The sequence below is a fragment of the Phacochoerus africanus genome, chromosome 1 (assembly GCF_016906955.1).
Source record: "Phacochoerus africanus isolate WHEZ1 chromosome 1, ROS_Pafr_v1, whole genome shotgun sequence".
Classification (NCBI taxonomy): domain Eukaryota; kingdom Metazoa; phylum Chordata; class Mammalia; order Artiodactyla; family Suidae; genus Phacochoerus; species Phacochoerus africanus.
The window spans coordinates 147544898-147565268 of NC_062544.1; positions in this window are offsets into that span (position 1 = coordinate 147544898).

The window sequence follows — 20371 nt, forward strand, 5'->3', positions numbered from 1 at the left end:
ATACAAAAAAACCCTTGTGGGGTTTTTAGTGGTGGTTGAAATATTCCCACATGTGGTCATCAGAAAATAAGCCATTCCTTATACCATCACAGGATAAACTTGACTCCTAAGAGGTAGGAGTTCATCCTGCTGTGTGTTTTAGAATCTCCTCCCTGCCTTATTGTTTTATGGCAGTGGAATGCCTCTTGATTACATCTAAGTGTGACTTTCACTGTGCCTGAGTTCTGAATCATGTTGCAGTTGCTCAGCCCATCGTTTGGGCTAGGTACTCATTTGAGCATAACTGTACTAAATCTTTTTTCTAGATCAGTATAATAAAGGAGTGATGTGCAATTAAAAAAAAAAAAAGAAGAAGAAGAAGAATGGGTTGTAGCCTAAATGATATCTAGGGGCTGATCTGCCCTGCCAACTGCACTATCTTCACTTTGCTTCTTCATATCAGGGAGCAGATTTCCAACTAAGATGTAAATTAAATGAATTCTGTGTTCTGGATATAGGGCTGTTTGTCTTTGGAATGTTTTAGTAAATCTTTCAATAAGAGCTTCAGAAGGTTTTACTTTCCCTCTAGATACATTTAGCTTAGGAGAAGAGGCCTAAAAAACCATTCCTCTCAGGTTCTGAATATCAGCTTTCAATTTGGCCAACTTCTGACAACACAGCTACGTTGAAAAATCCTTTCAAATACCTTGTCAGGTTTCAGCTGGGGCAAACAGTAAATATTTCTGGTGGTACTGAAAAACCCCATAGACCCAAGAGGTGTCTGCAAGAAGGGTGCAAAAGATAATACCCTCCCAAGATCCAGAGCCACTCCCAAAGAAAGCCAAGAAAGGACTTAGACAGTTCCCCTGAGGGCTGGCAGTAGACCCTAGCCACAAAGGGAGTTCAGTCCACGTTTCTGTCCTGTCATATCTAGCTGTACATGAGGTGTAACCTACATTTCTGTCCAGTCATATTTTGAGGCCCCTAACCTGGCAGTTGCCAAACCAAGCTTTCAAGACACAAAACAAAGCAAACAAGGTTACAGCTGTCCCTTGGAGAGAAAGGATCGATAACCAGTGGGTATGTATTTGGAAAGGGACAGTGTGAAACTGTATTTTCCTTTCTCAACCAAGCACCACAGGCAGAGAGATTCAGGAGGGCTGATTTGGGTAAGAAGTCTCACCCATTCACTGGCTTCTGTCAGTTTTCCCAGGATCCCATCTTCAGGCTCTATTATCTAGAAGAATTCGGCATGGTTTTCCATTAATTTTTTTTTTTTTTTGGCTTTTTAGGGCCGTACCCAAGGCATACGGAGGTTCCCAGGCTAGAGGTCTAATTGGAACTACAGCTTCCACAGCCACAGCAACACCAGATCCGAGCCTTATCTGCAACCTATACCACAGCTCATGGCAATGCCAGATCCTTAACCCACTGAGTGAGGCCAGGGATTGAACCCACAACCTTATGGTTCCTAGTCTGATTTGTTTCTGCTGCAGCACGACAGGAACTCCAGGTTTTCCATTAAATTTAATTTTAGTTTCCCTTGGCCATTTGAGGGAATAGTGGAGCAGGTTACCGAAAAATCCCTCGGAGACCCATCAACCCTGTGAGGGGCTTGTGTGGGAGTTCTTCAGTGGTAGATTTGGGGCATCAGGTTGATGTGGAAGAATTTTCATAAAACCTTTAAAGAAAATCTTTTTTACAGTGTCCCAGTTGATTATGCATGAGCCATTGAACCATGAGCCAACATTTGGATGACAGACTCCTCACAGGGTGTCATGGGAGAGGCCTATGTATTGTTTTAGGTTTCTGGCCTTGGAGCTATTGCAGCTCTAAGGCTAATAGCTTGATAGACCCTGGTTTACAGTCTTATTCCAAAGTCCTTTCAAAGTGCTCAGCTATGGTCAGACCCGTGGCCTCCCATGCTATTTTCTGCCATTTATCAATCCACTGATCTCAAGAGATAATCTATTTACAAATAGAGCAGCTAGCACAGGTTGAGTGGCATCATTTATTGTGTGGAACCCTGAATGTTGTAGGAAGAGAGCTTCCAGATGGGCTTTAAAGTCTGCGGTAGATTCATCTTCCTTTTGTTTGCATGTTTGAATAATAGACCAATTAGTGCAGGCAGGGAAGACTCTAGGAATGGCTTTTAAGAGATGGGTTGCTATTTTGCAAGCTTTTTCTGGTCCATAAGGAAACCACATCGAAGACTGAGATGTTCAAATGTTATCCTCAGGGTCATGCCATTCTGCTTTCTGCATCCATTTTGGGCTTTACCAGGCCCTATAGCATGTGCACAAGCTGATGAAGACCTGGCAGTCTAGGGCCATGGGCCTCAAAAAGGACTCTAAACTCTTTAGAAAATTTTTGGGGATCCTCCCTGGGTTTAGAAAATTCTTTAATTCTTTGTTCAACCCTTGACCAAGACGCAAAAGGTCCCTGGAGAGGACCACCTGGGCAGCCTCAGGTGGTCTTCTTTTGTTTCTCTGTCATTTTAATGTAAGGTTGAAACAGACTGCACAACAGCACTGGCAATTCCACAGAGAACTGCATGATTTTGGTATTAGAAGATATTTGTTGAAACTTTTGAATTTAACCTCTTTTAAAAAAATGAATATGGTCCATAAAGAAGAATGAATAAAGGAGATGTGGTGCATGAATGTGTGTGTGTGTGTGTGTGTGTGTGTGTGTGTGTGTGTGTGTACTGGAACACTACTCAGGCATAAAAAGAATGAAATTCTGCCATTTGCAATAACATTGATGGACCTAGAGAGTATTATGCCCAGTGAAATGTCAGACAAAGACAAATACTGTATGTTATCACATATATGTGGAATATAAAAAAGAAAACAAATGATGGAATGAATATAACAAAATAGAAACAGGAGTTCCCCTTGTGGGGCAGTGGAAACGAATCTGACTAGGAACCATGAGGTTGCAGGTTCGATTCCTGTCCTCACTCAGTGGGTTAAGGATCTGGCGTTTTTGTGAGCTGTGGTGTAGGTCACAGACAAGACTTGGATCCTGCATCGCTGTGGCTGTGGTGTAGGTTGGCAGCTGTAGCTCCAATTAGACCCCTAGCCTGGGAACCTCCATATGCTGTGGGTGCAGCCCAAAAACAGCCAAAAAAAAAAAAGAGAGAGAGAGAAAGAAACAGACTGACAGAACAAACTAGTGGTTACCAGTGGGGGCAGGGGAGGGGAGATGGATGAGATGGGGGAGGGCATTAAGAGATTAAAAATCCTACGTATAAAATAAGTTAAAAGGATATATTGTACAGTACAGGGAATATAGCCAATAATTTACAATAACTTGAAATGGAAAATAATATATAAAATATTCAATCGGTATGTTGTACACTCAAAACTAATATAATATTGTAAGTCAACTATACTTCAGTTTTTAAAGTGAATATGGAGGTTTCATGCGTTTTTGTCAGCACACAGTCATTCACAGCAACCTTCTAGATGTCTACTTTTTCCTCAACATAATTACCATTACCAGAATCTTCCCCACTACAGAAGGATTAACTTAGAATCCTAAATACAACTTAGAATCATCAGAGAAAGAGTTAAAGCCATGGTTTTCCCCAAACTCTCTCAATGTCTTCAGGCCAAGTTCCATGTAATCTGAGTTATACTCCAAGCTACAGGAACCTTTTAGTATATACTGGTCTTCAGAGGAGTTAAAGCCTTCACAGTTCATCAGAGTTTTTACAAATTTGTACACAGTATCTAAATAGGTTGTACATTCCCACTGTACATTGTAACCATTCCAGCCTTTGTTCTGACACTGTATGAATTTGGGGGTACAAGCATCACATTTGGCTGGGCCCCCAACACATTTCACTGTGGGATTGGATCCAACCCACAGGAAGCGGTGCAGTGGAGGGCATAGTGGTCTAGTGAAGTGGTCCTAGTGGAGGGTAAGAGTTTTTACATCCTGCAACAATATTCTGTCTGGGTCGTTCCAGCCCCAGGCAGAGACCGAAATCAGCAGAAGGGAAAGGAAGCTGAGGAGAGGGTAGTGGCTGAACACTTCTGCCCCCCCCCCTTGACTTTGGCCATGGTGCTCAGCTAAGATGGCAAATAAAGAGGGATACAGGGGAACAGTATGAGTTATGTCAGTCTCACAGTCTTTTGTTTTATGTGCATCTTATACCTTTAACTTTTCATTCATCTTTGGCAACTTCTCTTGTTTTTTTTTTGCTATTTCTTTGGGCCGCTCCCGCAGCATATGGAGGTTCCCAGGCTAGGGGTCTAATTGGAGCTGTAGCTGCCAGCCTACGCCAGAGCCACAGCAACGCGGGATCCGAGCCGTGTCTGCAACCTACACCACAGCTCACGGCAACGCCGGATCCTTAACCCACTGAGCAAGGGCAGGGACCGAACACGCAACCTCATGGTTCCTAGTCGGATTCGTTAACCACTTCACCACGATGGGAACTCCCGGCAACTTCTCTTTTAATGAAGCTATTTTGGAGTTCTGAAGCCTTTGGAGGCTTCTGCATGACAACTAAATTAGGTAACCTATTCTGTTTTTTCGATTTGGGAGCCCTTGTTTCAAGTGCATTTCCTAATTGATCTTCACTTGGAACATTCCTCATGATGGCCATTATAATCCTAGGTTGTCTTAGAGTCTGCCAATTTTGTAGATATCCACAGCTCCTGGAACTTCAGTTCTTAGCCATAAAGAAGCAGATGTGCCAAGTGGTGTGCTCAGTTCTTGGGAACTTTAGGATTCCATTTCTCTAGCTAAGCCTTGGGTCTCTTGGAACCAAATTAATACCTAAAAGGCATGTTCTCTGAGTCAGGGATTGCATCTTGTTTTTGCAGTGTACCTGGATGCATGGAAATTTTCTGGAGGGTGGTGGGTGACTAGTGTCAATCTAACCCATTCTGTGACCAACTTATTCTAACACAGGAGTGTTGGAGTTCAGTGGTGAGTGCTCTGACAGCCTTTAAGTTGCTCAATCCATGTCCGCCAGTCTTGTGGCTTTTGGCTTCTGAGATTCCCATTAGCAATAGCCTTTCCCACCTGTGGCATGTTAACACACCAACGCTAACCAGAGATGCTATGGCAGACCAAGGAAGGCCTTCTGGGCATCGCCAGCAGTTCCAATGTGGAACTGGAGGAAGGACTGAACTAGCACATCCTCAACAAACAGGGAATTCCACTCAAGTGGTCACTGTAGACTGAACCACCAGCCTTTCCCAACATGGAATCCAGGGACTGAGCCAAGGCCTGGTAATTCCAATCAAAGGAGAGGCTCGGGACGAAGGACTAGGGTGTGGGTTCCGGGTGGAACTGTCTGCTAACTCAGGGTGATCTGCTCTGGGCTGGAGAGCCATTTAGATCAGGAGCTCAATGCAAAGAGAACTTACCCACAGTCCTAGAAAATGATGAGAAAGAGAACTAAAAGGGTTTGCGGGTACCAAAGCCTATAATGCAAGTTGTCCCCAAAGCAGTCAGACGTTTCCTCCAGGTCCCATTGCTGCAAAAAAAAAAAAAAAAAATTCTGTTTAAAAAACAAAATTCAACTAAGTTTTAAAGCTCCTACCAGCTTTATTCCGGGATTCATGAATCAGGTGGTTTCCCAGCTAGCAGATGGAAAGGAGCTCTAAGGAGCTAGACAGAATGAAAGACTTATAGGAAGGGAGCAGGACAAGGACGTTATCCAGCTGAAGAACAACTGGTTAGGCCCAGCCACCTTCCTTTAGGGGACAGCAGGCTTCTATTAGGTAGGTTCACTAGTGCTTCAGGTCATTCCTGACTATTTCAGATTCTATTCCTGGGAGAGGCTGAAACTGTAATTAAATTAGGTCTCAGTTTGGTAACATGGAGCTTAGAATAAGGGACTCCATTTTTGGCCTGTTGTCTCTTCTTTATCACAAATTACCATCAGTTTGGTGGCTGAAAAACACAAACTAATTAACTGACAGTCCTGGAGATTAGGAGTCTGATGCAGTGTGTTGGCCGGGCTGTGTTCCTTTCCGGTGGCTTCCAGGGAAATTCATCCCCTTGCCTTTTCCAGTTTCTAGAGTCTGCCCATGTCCCTTTGTACAAGGACCCCTTATTCCATCTTCAAGGTCAGCAGTGTTGCATCTCTCTGAACTGATTCTCAAGCTCTTTTAAGAATTTAGGTAATTAATTTTAATTAATCTCAAGATCCTTAATTAAATCCCATCTGCAAAAGCACTTTTGCCATGTAAGTTATTGTCAGTTTCCGGAGATGGGGATGTGGCCACTGCCCTTCCTCTCACGGAACTTCATCATTCCTTAAACAGACCAGCCCAGACTTCCCCTTTAGAATCTGCACTTCCACTAACAAGTGATAGGACACTGTTTAAGGCACCCATCTGACATATGAGAAAACTGAGGCCCTGGGAGACAGGAGCATTTATTTGTGCCTATTGCATGCCAGACCCATGCTAAGTGCCTCACATGGCTTGTCTCACTTGATTCTCCAAACAACCAGAGAGGGCTGTGTTATTGTTGTGCATACAGTACAATTGAAGGACCCTGCAATTGCAAGGGACAGAAAACCTAACCTAAACTGGCTTTGGCCAAAAACAGCAATTAAAAACACTGAGATTAATCTTCAGGCCCAGCTGGATCCAGGTATTCAAAGGACATTATCAAGAACCTCTCTCTCTTCATCTCCAGGCTTTGTGTCGGCTTCTTTCTAAGTCACATTCTGCTTTTGTGGAGGCAAAATGACCATGAGCAGCTCTGAGCAGAAACCTTAATCTTGCTGAGATTCCTGTGGAAAGAGACTTTCTGTGTCTTGGTTTCCAACACAAGTCCTGGAATTGAGCCTCATTGAGACTTCAGGGGTCCAGCATCCGTATCTGAACATTCAAGGAGGGTGTGAGGTTAGAAGATGCTCATAGGCTAGGGCTGAGATTTATGCCCAACATGAATGCTGGAGGTCAAGGCTAACCTTTCCCCAACACAGGGCCTGGGTGTTCCTGGGCCTTTCCCTAGGAAAACAAAGTGCTATTACAGAAGTGACAAGGCATGTATGTAAAGGGGTTAAAAACCCACTATCAGGGAAAGATGCTCATTGTCATTATCATACCCATTTTATAGGAGTAGAAACTGAGGCACAAAGTGGTTCCAAAAAATGCCCTACATCACATAGCTGGTAAGTGGCCATGTCAGGCCTCGACCCCCAGATCTCCTCCCCCACATGTGGCAGTCCCAGAACTCAGGACAGGGCCCCCCACTCCTTGATCTCTTTCCCACTTCCTCTGAACCGCCAGACTCTATCAAAAGATACACTTTAGTTGTTAGCTACTTCAAGGTTAGGCTGTCTGTGCCCTGATCTTTAAGACCTAAAAATCCCCCTTGCCTACAAAGGCACCTTAATGTAGGGAGGAAGCAGGTGCTCAGGCATCCCACCAACAGCCCCTTTCAAGTCCTTATCTGTGATGGCAGATGCCACTAAGGCTGTGTACCATCTTAGCAAGAATTCCAAACAAAAGACATAGCTTACTGGCAAAGGTGTCACCTTGGCCAAACTATCCTTCCAAGGAAAAGGCAGCCGGATGAAGGGACAAAGAGGGTGGTCGTAAAAGAGATGAGTCTCCTGGGAGATGTAAGAAACAGCTGAGAGTAAGTAATTAAGCTTTTATGGGGCAGTTCCTGGAACTGGGGCCCGAAACTGACAGGACGAGGGCCCTTTTCTGAGGGTAAAGAGGTTCATTAGGGTAAACAAGCAGAGTGAGCCGGACCTTCTAGTGCAAGTGGTGAACCTGGGAAAGCTGCTCCCCCAGGGATGACAGCAAAAATACAACATCATTCCAGAGGAGACAGGGGGCAAAGGGTGACTACAAATCAGAGGCTTATTGCATGCTGAGTGCATCACGTGATAAGGCTCTTACTCTTCCTAATCACTTTCTGAGTAAGCACATAAATTTATCCATTTTTTACAGAGGGGGAATCTGAGGCTCAGAAAGGCAAAGCAACTTGATCAAGAGCACACAGCCATCAAATGGCAGAGCTGGATTCACACCCAGGCCTGTCTGACTCCAAAGTCAGTGTTCTTTCCTCCCACAATGTATGTTATTTGAGGCAACATGGGCATCCCAGGAACATTTCTAACTCACTGTTTCTGGAAAGCCCTATCAAGAGCAGAGTCTTGGGTTGGATGTACCAGGAGATGACATCCAGAGGTCCATTTCTCAAGTTCTTAGAAGCACAACATAGAGAAATGTCAGGGGGAGAAGTGGGCACATATGACCAGAGGCTCACCTGTTCCAGGTAGGTGTGCAAGATCCTCCAGGTACATGGAAGGCAGGCAGATGGTGTGGCAAGCTGGCAAGACCAGATGGTAGGTGGCCACTGCCCCAAGTCTCTAAAGGGCTCCGCATTGCCACTCCACCCATCTTCCTTGGGAACCCCAAACTTTCCTATGATCCGGGAGTAAAAGAGAGCCTCTAGGACCCAGGTGCTCTTCCAACTACAGGCTGTTAAGTGTTTCTGTATATTGCTCTTGCTTAGATGCATAGATTTTGGGTTCTCACTCTGCCCTGGTCCCTAAAAAAATACTGCATCTGCAGTAGGCAGGGCACACATTTATGGCACTAGGTACCCTTTCTCTTACAAAGAAATAGTTACTGTTTCTTCACTGCCTATCGTGTGAAATCACAAAAGCCCTGGGTGATGGGTATTTTACCCCTAGAATAGTTGCCTTGGGGCCACAACAGCAGGAGATCTCCTGTCACCAGGCCAGCATGCCCACCCTTTAGTGGTATGTTAAATACTAAGAGCTCACAGCCTGTCCCCCTTCCCCAGAGAACTGCTCTCTGTTGACAGGAGCCTCTCCAGGTGGCCACATCCTTTCAGGAGCATCCCATAGTGAGTGGTGACATAGGGGTGTATCTGGGGTGAGTAAATAACTTTGTGATGTGATCAATCCCAGAGCCCCAGTGGACCTAACCTAAGGCTGGACCTAACTCGTGGCCATTTTCCCCTCTTGACTACCCCCCACCACATTCCTATCCTGTTTCCCTTCCCCCTTACAGATTTTTTCCTAAGTGTTCATCCCCAGGAGATCACCTGACGCCCTAAGACACCCCCAAACCATTTTACAGAACAGGAAACTGGGACTTAAAATAGGATGCCCCCAACTGGGTCTGTCCCCAAAGCCCAAGCCCTTTCTAAAATTCCTCCATCCTGCCTGGACAGAATGGACAGCAGACAGATAAGGAGCAGAAACCTGAAGTCCCCGCAGGAATGGGCAGCTTTTCCTCCCCCAGCTGCAGCCCTGGCCTCCTCCGTGGAGCAGAGCGTGGCTCCTGTCCCCCTCCCCCGCACTGAGTCATCACCCAAGCAGAGCAGTGAGAAATCATGGAGCAGGACTGGGCAGGCGGCTGGTACTTGAAATGACATTTCTCAGAAGCCTCAGGCCTGCTCTGCTCAGGAAAGCAGGGGCTGTGGGGGAGGCCCCTCCCCACTCTCAGTCACTCCAAGACTGGAGGCAGACCCAGCAGCTGAGCATCTCCTCTGGGACCAACTCCCCAAGGTGTTTCAGGAAGGATGGGGCCAACAGCAAAGCCCAGATACTAGGAGCCAGGCTGACTCAGCCACCAAAGCTGCACAGAAGGGGCACCAAGAAAGACAGCTTCCGGGAACACAACAAAGACTCAGCCACCCACCCCAGCTTAAGTGCCTCTTTGTCCTCAGGGCACAGATCATCAAAGGCAGACTCTTTAGTCCTGAATTCCTGCTTCTTCTAATTTGGCTCTGGGCACCTTTCCTCCATTCATCACTTCGGCCTCTCACCTTTTTCACTTCTTTTAATTAAAGTAAAATTTACTTACGCTGAAATGCACGTCTTGAGTGTACCAATAAGCAAATTGGGATAAATGTGCACATCTGTGTCATGAACACAGTTCCCAGCACATAGAACATTTCCGTCACTCCAGATGGTTTGTTCTTTCTTTCTTTCCTTCCTTCCTTCCTTCCTCCTTCCTTCCTTCCTTCCTTCCTTCCTTCCTTCCTTCTTTCCTTCCTTCCTTCCTTCCTTCCTTCCTTCCTTCCTTCCTTCCTTTATAAGGCCACACCTGCGGCATATGCAATTTCCCAGGCTAGGGGTCAAATCAGAGCTACAACTGCCAGCCATAGCCACACAGGATCCAAGCTGCATCTGCGACCTACACCACAGCTCACAGCATTGCCGGATCCTTAACCCACTGATCTATGCCAGGGATCGAACCCAGTTCCTAGTCGGATTTGTTTCTGCTGCGCCACGATGGAGACTCCCTTCGTGTTCCTTTCTAAATAACTCCTGTAGGCAATCACTGTTCTGATTTCTATCACCGGGAATTAAATGTACCTGTTCTGGAACAGCCTATAAATGGAATCACACAGTATGTACTTTTTGGGGTCTGGCTTCTTTCACTTGACATCTGGCCTGTGAAATTTGTCCATGCTGGGCAGACAGCAGTAATGATTCCTGTCCGTTACTGAGTGGTATTCCGTTGTGTGAATATACCACAATTGTTCCTACATTGTCCCTGTTGAGGGACATCAGGGTTGTTTCTACTCCTTGGCTATTACAAATCAGGTGGCTATGAACATTCTTGCGTAAGTCTGTGGACATATGTTTCTGTTTTTGTGGATTAATAGCTAGGAGTGGAATTGGTGGGTCATGGAATAGGTGTTGCTAACTTTACAAGAAGCTAAAAACCTTCTCTAAAATGAGTGTATCATTCTTTTCTCCCACCAGCAATGTTTGACATGTTGAGCTGCTTGATTGCCTCACAAACATTTGGCTTTTCAGTGCTTTGCCTTTAGAAGTGGTATTTCCTTGATGACTTAACGCAGTAAGCTCTTCTGCCCACACTCACTGGCCATTGGTATACGTTACTCTGCGAAGTGTTATTCAAGTCTTTGGCCTATTTTTAAAAAATATTTATTTTATTTATTTCAAATTGTTGTTAAATATTTTTCCATGGAAGCATAGGAAAGAAATATTCTACAAATCACCCCTTCTTAGGAGTAATTAGAAATTAACGCATGTGTGCTGTTGAGGCACATGTATGTCATTCCAAGGAGTTCTCCGTATTCTGTAGCTAAGCTCTCCTGCAGGTGATGTCCAGCTGTTGAAAGATGGAACCTTTCAGGAGATTCTCTGGCAATGAGGATGGAGGTCATGATGCAGCCTTGGTTGTTACTATTGCATCTTAAGTCTCTGTAGAGAATACTGGATTCCACATTGTCCACACACTTCTTTCTAACTCATTGATTGAATATACTAATATTAGGTTAATCAAATTTATAAAAATTGCATCAATCATATTCGGTTGAGATAACTTAATTACACTCTTGGCTTCCTATCAAGCATTCATTTTCCCCTTCTTTCCTAATTCTTACTATGTTCAGGATCCACTCCTTCCCCATCCAGCCACTTGCTGCACCCCCAGTTCAGACAGGATCTTAGTGGTCTGAGGATAATCCTATCTGTGTTTGTAGCGATGGCTATAGGAAAGGCACAGGAGCCAATTCTGACCATGAGCTGTGAGGGCATGTCTGCTGGGGACTTAGGGGTAAATTTCCTCTCTCTTAAGAGAAAACTATAGAAAGACGATCTCTCTTTTTTTTGCCTTGGACATTGCTTTGTCCAAATGTGATGCCTGGGGTCACTTGCAATAACTTACTACCAGCCTGAAGGAAACCTGACACTGAGGACTACAGAGCAGAGAGCTTTTAAAACTCTGGGCCCAGCTACTGGATCAGTCAATCCTGAAGGCTCCTTCTGCCTCTGGACTCCCAAGGTTCATGTGCCAGTAAACTTTTGATTAAATTAGCGGGGGTTGTATTTCTGTTATCTGTAGTTAAAAGTATATGTGCTGCATATGCACATTAGTGTTTTAATTATTTTTATTAAACTAATATAGCATTTAAAGTATACAGTCAGTGTTTTCAGTATGTTCATAAAGTTGTGTATATTAAATACCCCCACTATTTAATTCTAGAATATTTTCATTATCTGAAAGAAAACCTGTACCCATTTTCCATAATTCCCAATTCCCTTCCCCCACAGCTCCTGGCAAGTATGAATCTACTTTCAGATGCTGAATTTGCATATTCTGGAATCATATAATGTGTCCTTTTCTATCTAGCCTCTTTTACTTGGCATATTTTCAAGGTTCATCCATGTTAAGCACATGTAAGTGTGCCTTTTTTATGACTGAGTAATATTCTTTTGTTTGGATATACCACATTTTAATTATTGATTCATCAATTGGTAAACATTTGGGTTCTTTGTTTCTGTCTGATTGTCTGTCTGTCTGTCTTTTTAGGGCTGCACCCATGGCATATGACCCCGAGCTCACAGCAATGTCAAATCCTTTAACCCACTGAGTGAGGCCAGGGGTCAAACCTGCATCCTCATGGATACTGGTCAGGCTCATTACAGCTGAGCCACAATGGGATCTCCCATTTGGGTTGTGTCTACTCTTTGGCTTTTTTGAATAATGCTGTAATGAACATTTGTGTACAGGTTTTTGTGTGAAAGTATGTTCTTAGTTCTCTTGGGCGCATACCTAGGAGTGAAATCTTTGGGTCATTTGGTAATTCTGTGTTTAGCTTTTCAACAGCAACTGCACCTTTTCCATTCCCACTAGAAATGTATAAGAGTTCCAGGTTCTCCACATCTTTGCCAATACTTGTTACTGCTGTTTTTTTCTTTTTTGTTACAATTATAATAGACGTGGAATGGTATCTCATTGTGTTTTTGATTTGCATTTCCCAAATGCTAAGCATTGTTTCCTGTCCTTGTTGGTCATCTGTATATTTTCTTTAGAGAAATGTCTGTCCAGATCATTTGTCCATTTTAAAATAGGATCATTTGTCTTTTATTGTTGAGTTCTAAGAATTTCTGCGTATTCTGAACATTAGACCCCTTATCAGGTATATGATTTACAAATATTTTCTCCTTTTCCGTAGATTGTCTCTTCACTTCCTCGATGATGTCCTTTGAAGCACAAAAGTATTTAATTTTGATGAAGTGTAATTAATTTTTTTCTTTGCTTGTGCTTTTGTCTCATACTAAGAAATTACTTTCTAACTCAAGGTCATTAAAAGTAACACATAGGTTTCCTCTAAGAATTTTCTGGTTTTAGCTTTTCCACTCTGTGATTTATTTTACATGTGGATATCCAGTTCTCCTGGTACCTATTGTTGGAATGACTATTCTTTTTCCTGCTGAATTATCTTGGCACCCTGACAGAAATCACTTTCTGGACCCTCAGTTCTATCCAAATGTCTGTCTATCCTTATGCCAGCATCAGAGTCTTGGTTACTTGATAGATTCGGATTTTCGAAATTAGGAAGTATGACTCTTCCAACCTTGTTATTCTTTTTCAAGGTTATTTTGACTATTTTGGGTCTCTTGCATTTCCATATGAATTTTAGCATCAGCTTGTCAGTTTCAATGAAAAGAAGGCAACTATAATTTTGATAAGGAATGCAGTGAGCTATAGAATATTTGGGCAGTATTGAATCTTAACAATATTGTCTTGCAATTCATGAACACAAATGCCTTTCCATTTATTTAGATCTTTAGTCGCTTTCAAAGATGATTTGTAACTTTCATTGTAAAAGTCTTTCACCTCTTTTGTTAAATTTATTCCTAAGTATTTTAAAGTTTTGGTTGTAAATGGAATTGTTTTCTTAATTTCACTTTTGGACTGTCCATTGCTAGTCCATTGAAATAGAGTTGATTTTTATATACAGATCTTGTGTCCTGCAACCTTCCTGAATTATTATTAGGTCTTTTTGTTTTGTTTTGTTTTCTGTCTTTTTTTAGGGCCACACCCATGGCACATGGAGGTTCCCAGGCTGGGGGTCCAATTGTAGCTGTAGCTACTGGCCTACACCACAGTCACAGCAATGCCAGATCCAAGCCATGTCGGTGACCTACACCAAAGCTCATGGAAATACAGGAACCTTAACTCAATAAGTGAGGCCAGGGATCGAACCTGCATCCTCATGGATGCTAGTCAAATCTGTTTTCCCCTGAGCTGCAATGGAAACTCCTGTTTATTAGCTCTAATAATGCTTTCCTTCTTTCCTTCCTTTCTCTTTGCTTCTGTTTGCTTTTGTTTCAATTGGCTTTTCTCTTTTTAGTTTCTTAGGGTGTAAGGTTAGGTTATTAATTTGAGGTATTGCTCCATTCTGTAGGTATTTACAACTATGATGATTTCTAATTATACTCCACTGTAGTCAGAGGACATGCTTTATATTTTCAATTTTAAAAGTTAGGAGTTCCCATCTTGGCACAGCAGAAACGAATCCAGCTAGGTACTATGAGGTTGCAGGTTCGATCCCTGGCCTTGCTCAGTGGGTTAAGGATCTGGCGTTGCTGTGAGCTGTGGTGTAGGTCTCAGACACGGCTCAGATCTGACATTGCTGTGGCTCTGGTGTAGGCTGGTGGCTGTAGCTCCGATTCGACCCCTAGCCTGGGAAACTCCATATGCCGTGGGTGCGGCCCTAAAAAGACGAAAGGCAATACATACATACATACATACATACATACATACATACATACATACATAAAATTTATAAAGACTCCTTTTAAGGCCTATTACAACTATTGCTATCTTTTGAAAGTCAAAATAAAAATAGATCAAAAATCAAAAAATGGAGGAGTTCCCGTCATGACTCAGTGGAAATGAATCTAACTGGTATCTTTGAAGACACAAGTTCAATCCCTGGCCTCACTCAGTGGGTTAAGGATCTGGTATTTCTGTGAGCTGTGGTGTAGGTTGAAGATGTGCCTCAGATCTGGTGTTGCTGTGGCTGAGGTGTAGGCCAGTGGCTACAGCTCTGATTTGACCCTTATCCTGGGAACCTCCATATGCTGTGGGTGCCACCCTAAAAAGACAAAAAAAAAAAAAGATGGAGGAAGATATATCATCCAAATAGTAATCAAAAAAAAAAAAACAGAGCTTGATGGGGTCCCATTGTGGCTCAGCAGTAACAAAACCCGACTAGTATCCATGAGGACTCAGATTTGATTCCTGACCTCACTCAGTGGGTTAAGGATCCGGCGTTTCCGTAAGCTGTGGTGTAGGTTGCAGACATGGCTTGGTTCTGGCGTTACTGTGGTTCTGGCGCAGGCCGGCAGCTGTAGCTCTGATTCAACCCCTAGCCTGGGAACTTCCATATACCGCAGGTAGAAGGATATTTTATAATAATAAAAGGGTCAATACCTCAAGAAAATGTAATAATTAAAAATATGTATGTACCTAACAATAGAGACCCAAATACCTGAAGCAAAACTGACAGAATTGAAGGAAGAAACAGACAACTCAACAATAAGTTCAGAGACTTTAATACCACACTTTCCTAACTTCTATTTACCTAATAAGGAATGAGGTGGAACATCTTTTCATGTGCTTATTTAACATTCATATGTCTTCTTTGGTGAAGTGCTTGTTCAAATATTTCCCCCATTTTTTATTATTATTATTTTTAAATAGTTACTTCCCCAGCACAATTTTTTTTTCTACTGTACAGCATGGTGACCCAGTTACACATACATGTGCACATTACTATTTTCGTACATTATCATGCTCCATCATAAGTAACTAGACATAGTTCCCGGTGCTACACAGCAGAATCTCATTGCTAATCCATTCCAAAGGCAATAGTCTGTATCTGTTAACCCCAAGCTCCCAATCCACCCCACTCCCTCTCCCTCCCTCTTGGCAACCACAAGTCTATATTCTCCAAGTCCATGATTTTCTTTTCTGTGGAAAGGTTCATTTGTGCCATATATTAGATTCCAGATATAAGTGATATCATATGGTATTTGTCTTTCTGTTTCTGACTGACTTCACTCAGTATGAGAGTCTCTAGTTCCATCCAAATGCTGCAAATGACACTATTTTGTTCTTTTTTATGGCCGACTAGTATTCCATTGTGTATGTATGCCACATCTTCCTAATCCAATCATCTATTGTTGGACATTTGGGTTGTTTCCATGTCTTGGCTATTGTGAATAGAGCTGCAGTGAACATGCGGGTACATGTGTCTTTTTCAAGGAAAGTTTTGTCTGGATATATGCCCAAGAGCGGGATTGCTGGGTCATATGGTAGTTCTATGTATAGATTTCTAAGGTATCTCCATACTGATCCATAGTGGTTGTACCAGCTTACATTCCCACCAACAGTGCAAGAGGGTTCCCTTTACTCCACACCCCCTCCAGCATTTGTTATTTGTGGACTTATTAATGATAGCCATTCTGACTGGTGTGGTGGTATCTCATGGTAGTTTTGTTTTGCATTTCTCTAATAATCAGGGATGTTGAGCATTTGTTCATGTGCTTGTTGGCCATCTATTTTCCCCATTTTTAAATTGAGTCGTTTCCTTGTTTTCTTATTATTGAGTTTTGACAGTTCTTTATATGTTCTAATACAAGTCATTTGTCAGTTTTGTGATTGGAGGTATTTTTTTTTCCAGTATATGGCTTGTCTTTTCATTCCCTTAGTAGTGTCTTTCATGGAGCAAAAGTTTTACATTTTGATGCAGTCCAGTTAAATTCTTTCTCTCACTGATCATACTTTTGTTGTCATATCTAAGAGTTTTCCTGTGTTTTCTTCTTAAATTTTGTGGTTTTATGTTTTCCATTTAGTTCTCATTCCCCTCTTGACTTAATTTTTGTATAAGGTGTGATATATACATTGAAGTTTACTTTTTTGCATATGGATTCCCAATTATTCATGCATCATTGTTGGAAAAAAAAAAAAACTATCCTTGTCCGTTGAATTGACTTTGCACATTTGCTGAAAATCAATCGATGTGTCAGTCTCTTTCTGTACTCTATTCCATTATCTATATACCTATCCTTTTGCAAATACCACACCATTAATCAAGAGATTATTGTAGCTTTATAGTAAATATTGAAATCAGGTGATGAGAGTCTTCACAGTTCTGTTAATTTTCAAAATTGTCTTGGTTATTCTAGTTCCTTTACCTTTTAATAAATTTTAGAACCAATTTGTCAATACCTATAAAAAAAATTCTCCTGGCGTTTTCGATTGAGATTGCATGGAAGTTGGAAAAAATTGACTTCTTAATGATTGAATCTTAACAATCTGTGAATATGGTATATATTTCCATTTTAGATTGTTGATTTTAAACCTTTTTTCTTTCCTGATATAAATATTTAAACTTATAAATTTATCCCTAGTTACATCCTATAAATTTTTTTTTTTTTTTGGCCTTTTTACGGCTGCACACAGCATATGGAGATTCCCAGGCTAGGGATCCAATTGGAGCTGCAGCCACTGGCCTATACCACAGCAATTCCAGATCCGAGTCACATCTGTGACCCACACCAGAGCTCACGGCAACGCCAGATCCTTAACCCACTGAGTGAGGCCAGGGATTGAACCTGCATCCTCTCGGATACTAGTAATATTCATTTCCACTGAGCCGCAATGTGAACTCCCCTATAAGTGTTGATCTGTTGTGTTTTCATTATCATTTAGTTCAAGATATGTTCTTAATTCCCTATTGACCATGGCTTACATAGAAGTGTTAATTTTGATATATTTAGGAATTTCTTTAGTTTTTCTGATTGCTAATTATATCTAACACTAAAGTCAGAGAACACACTCTATAAGACTTCAGTCTTTTGAAATTTATTGAGACTTATTGCCCAGTTTATGATATATCTTGGTGATTGTTTCATGTACTTGGAAAAAGGGGTATTCCCCTGTTATTTTTGAAAATTAAAAGTATAGGTGATTTACAGTGCTGTACCAATTTCTATTGTACAAAAAAATGACCCAGTTTTTCATATATACATATGTGTGTATATATATATACATACACACACATATCTATATACATATGCACGTGCACGCACACACACACAAACACTCTTTTTCTCATACTATCTTCCATCATGGTCTATCTCAGGAGAGTGGACATAGTTCCCTGTGCTGTACAGTAGGACTTCATTGCTTTTCCATCCTAGATATAATAGTTTGCATCGGCCAACCCCAAATTTACAGTCCATCCCACCTCTTCCCCCTCCCCCCCTTGGTAACCACATGCCTGTTCTCTATGTCTGCAAGTCAGTTTCTGTTTTGTAGATAGGTTTCATTTGTGCCATATTTTAGATTTCACACGTAAGTGATATCATATGGTATCTGTCTTTTTCTGACTTCACTTAGTATGAGAATCTCTAGTTCCATCCATGTTGCTGCAAATGGCATTAGTTTGTTCTTTTTATGACTGAGTAGTATTCCATTATATATATATGTACCACATCTTCTTAATCCATTCATCCATTGATGGACATTTAGGTTGTTTCCATATCTTGGCTATTGTGAATAGTGATGCTATAAACATATGGGTTCATGTATCTTTTTGAATTATAGTTTTGTCTGGATATATGCCCAAGGATGCGATTTCTGGATCATATGGTAGCTTTTAAAATGTCAGTAAGATCTGGAGTTCTCCTGTGGTGCAGTGGGTTAAGCATAGAGGTGGATTGGGTCATAGCTCTGGTGCAGGTTCGATCCCTGATCTGGGAACTTCACATGTCACAGGCATAGGCATATCATATATATATGATTGGGGTGATTGATAGTGTTCAAAGTTTCTATTATCCTTATTGATTTTGTCTGCTTTTTCATTAAGTACTGAACTTCTTTTAGCAATTCTTGTAGTGAAGGTCTGTTTCTAAGAAATTCAATTTTTATCTAAAAATGTCTTTTTTAATACTCACTTTTGAGAGATATTTCACTGAAATATATAAAAGGTTGATAGCTTTTTTTTTTTTTTCCTTTCAGCACTTAATGCTATTCCACTGTCTTCTGGCCTCCATTATTTTTAATGAAAATTCAGCTGACCTCCGTCCATGACTAGCAGGAATAGGTGTATAAATGCACCCATTCTATTGCCTCTCCATTGGGTTCATTGAGGCACATTCGACACTGTTTCCCAGAGTTCCCCAGGGGCATAGATAGAGTCTCAGCTGCTGAAAAAGGGATCTGCTCTGTAGTACACCCTTTGTTGTGTTCCTTCCCTTCCCCATTCTCTTCCCTCTCTCCCCTAGTGCTTCCCGGGATAAACTGTTTCCATCCACACCTTTGTCTCAAGGTCTGCTTTCTGGGAATGCGACCCAAGACATTGTATCTTACACCTTGATTTGTTTGCCTAACAATATAGGTCTGAGATGATCCCACATCAACTCTAGCATCCAGCCACTTCTCCCTCTGCCATCTGGGTCAGTGGCATCACTACAGAGGTACCCATACAGGTTTTCTAGATTCCACTCTTGCTTTCATCCCAGTCTATCCTCCCAGAGCAGGTAGGGGGGTCCTGCTAACTCCTCCAGTGCTGTTCCTCTGTTCAAAGCCCTCCATGACTCCCCATGATACTCAGAATACAGGGTGAATCCTGGATACTCAACACAACCCTACGTAAACTGGCCCCATCCCCGACTCTCTCCCACTGCTCACTTTGTCCCAGTCACGCTGGCCCCCTTGCTGTTTCAGTACCTGCCAGGCACTTTTCTGTCTTGGGGCTTTGCACTGGCTCTTGCCTCTCTTCCCAGGTACCTTCATAGCTCATTCCATCACTTCCTTGGGAGTTCATTTAAATAGATTGTTTCTGTGAGGCCGCCTCTACAAACAATCTAAAATTCAACACTCCTTCCTAACCATTCCCATTTCCTTCCTTTTTTAAGAAAAGGTTGTTACATCTCACAAACACACAATGCCGCCCAGGAGTAGCATTACTCCTCTTGGATTTCTGTTACCTCCACACTAGCCAACTCTGACAGCAATCGCAGTAGTGTGTTTTTATTACCAGCATCATCATCACCCACTGCTCAGATCTGGTTTGTAACCTGGGCACTTGCTGCCGCTGTTCTTCCCATGTCTGTCTCCTTCATGAGACTGGGTGCTCTTTAAGGGCCAGGCGGCCCCAGGGGTGTCTGAGATAAGTGCCCTTGGTGTCCAGGACAGGATCTGACACCATCAAGACCCCTCTTTGTTTAATGAAGCCAAGAGGCCCTGTTCTGGCACAGGTATGGACCATGAATCAGACAGACAGACCAAAATGAACTATGACATGTGAACCATGACACAGCTGCCCTCAGGCCAGAGAGAGGAAGGCTCTGATTCCCCAGACTCACTGGTACGGTCCCAGCACAGACACCAGGACTGCAGGATGCAGACACAGGGCCTGTGACTCAGGCAGAGCTGGGTCTAAGTCCAGCCCTGACGCTATTGGTGTGACCTTAGACATGTCCTTTTATCTCCATGAGCTGTGTTGCCTCATCTGTAAATTGGGCACAGCAGACTTACCTCATACAGTGGGTGTGGGCAGTGTGGCACCGCTAGGGCACCTGAGGCGA